This window comes from Cebus imitator, unplaced genomic scaffold (assembly GCF_001604975.1).
Source record: "Cebus imitator isolate Cc_AM_T3 unplaced genomic scaffold, Cebus_imitator-1.0 Scaffold794, whole genome shotgun sequence".
NCBI lineage: Eukaryota > Metazoa > Chordata > Mammalia > Primates > Cebidae > Cebus > Cebus imitator.
Window position 1 is genome coordinate 596846 of NW_016108109.1, and position 2502 is coordinate 599347.

Sequence of the window (2502 nt, forward strand, 5' to 3'; positions counted from 1 at the left end):
AAAAAAAAAAAAAAAAAGAAAGAAAGAAAGAAAAAAATGGCTATACTCCTAAAAAAAAGGGTAAAAATCTCCTGCTCTACCTTGCTAACAGTAACCCACTCTTATTATAGCCAGACATAGATCTGATCCTGTCACTCCTTTTTCACAAAGGATTTGAAGGTTTCTAATTACATATAAAAGTCACTCTTGGCCGGGCATGGTGGCTTATGTCTGGAATCCCAGCACTTTTGCAGGCCAAGGCAGGCAGATCACCTGAGGTCAGGAGTTCAAGACCAGCCTGGCCAACATGGTAAAACCCTGTCTCTACTAAAAATACAAAATTAGCAGGGCATGGTGGCTCTTTCCTATACTCCCAGCTACTCAGGAGGCTGAGACAGGAGAATCACTTGAACCTGGAGATGGAGGTTGCAGCAAGCAGAGATTGCGCCATTGCAATCCAACTTGGGCAACAAGGGTGAAACTCCATCTCAAGAAAAGAAAAACAGATACTTTCCTCAGACTAGCACCTTCTAGACTTCCCAGATTTGGACTCTTTGCCTTTACCATCTTTACAGCCAGAATGCCACACTCTTATCTGTCAAGGAATAGTTTGAATTGCATGTTCTTCAGGAAGTTTTCTGGTGGTCCCCTGAGTCCAATTCCCCCTCTCTTTTTCCCTCTCTTCTCATCAGTTGCATTTTGTCTCACTATGTAATGATTTACTCGAAAGATGTAAAGCCCATAGACGGTCAAGGTCCTATCTTACACACCTCCGGAACACCACCTTGCTACTACAATGCCTTGCACCTAGAATATACCCAGTAAATATGTGTTGAATTTAATTGGATGGTCACCAGCAATCCCTGGGTTAATTTACTACTGCTATCACCAAAAAGTTACTAATGCTTTTCAATTACTTATCATAGCTACATTTTAAACTTGCAAATTAAATTGCTTTAATTTAAAACAAATGCCATGTTTCTGACATTGGTACAGGGAAAGTAAGCATTGATGGAGAAGATCTTGGTTCCCTAGAAATTGTAGGTATAACCACATAACTCAGATGGGCACAATAATCCTTCATTTTATTCTACTAGAGCTAAAAAAAGGAAGAGAAAGAGATTACTCATTGTTTCATGGCTTTAAAGTTTGTTGTGATGCTTGAAAAAATTTAAATGCTTATTTTAGTATTTGCTGGAAAATCGGAAAAAAAATTTGTCTTTAAAATTCAAGCAAGTTTTCCTCTGTGAAAAATCTAGTTGAGATTGTTCATTGCATTCCTATCCCACTTTACAAAGCACCTGATAGCAAAAGGCATTTCAGAAAAATGGAGATAATACTTTTGAGAACCGTCTCCTATTTTAACCTTGGGTCCCATTGTCGTGCTCTATTGCAGAATCTCCTTATTTTTGCATTGACTTCCTAGTTCTTTCCTTCAGATTTACCTGCACCCACATGTGACCATGCCATTTAGCCTGCTCCTATGATTCAGTGACCACTCATTATGTGGTTAAGCCAATTCAAACACCAGTCATGATATTTATAAGGCCCTCTGCAGTATGTCTTCATTCATTCATTCATTTGCCCATTCACTAAATCAACATTTATTCCCTAACACTTGTTTTATGTCAAGCACTATTCTAGGCACTGGGGATATCCTTTTTATTGAAACACTAATTGTATTCATATAGAAAGGACCAGCCAGGTACTTCCTGGCTGTGTCTTCTTGGGTTATTCTCTTGCCTAATTCAGCTGGTTCTCTCCTTCACAAAATGGGAAGACATCTTGCCTGCCCTATTTAGGTCACTGGATTTCTGGAAAACTTAAACATGAGGTAGGACAGTGAGAAACGTTTGCAATCTCTAAAAGATTAAACAACCATTAATTCCTTTATAAATTTTTTAGTCATCCTGTGGAGAAATACGGTCAACTAACCTAAACAGGAGAGAAATTGAGTCCAACTGAGGTGGCTGTGGGAAGCTAACAGGATGCAGTGTCTTCTGATGGAGGTGTCACTGGGATAACTGGAGTTTGTCCTGCAGCCACTGGGAAATCTTTCAGAGAAGCCAGAAGAACAATGGACTGGCAGCAGGGTGGACAATGGCTTGAAGCTTAGACACTAGAAGCAAAGAGATAGATTATGAGTTGAGAGAATAATGCGGGCTTAATAAATCCAGAAGGTTGGTAGTAAAGGAAAGGAGAGGTAAGGCTGAAAGAAATATAGGTGAAAGAAATATTGAAGAGGAAGAACATTAGAATTTGACAACTTGGACATGTGGTGGTTGAGGAGACAGAGTGAGGGACACACATGAGTAGACAATGGTTTCCTAATTAAGATTTACAGTCGCCGGGCGCGGTGGCTCAAGCCTGTAATCCCAGCACTTTGGGAGGCCGAAGCGGGTGGATCACAAGGTCAAGAGATCAAGACCATCCTGGTCAACATGGTGAAACCCCGTCTCTACTAAAAATACAAAAAATCAGCTGGGCATGGTGGCACGTGCCTGTAATCCCAGCTAATCAGGA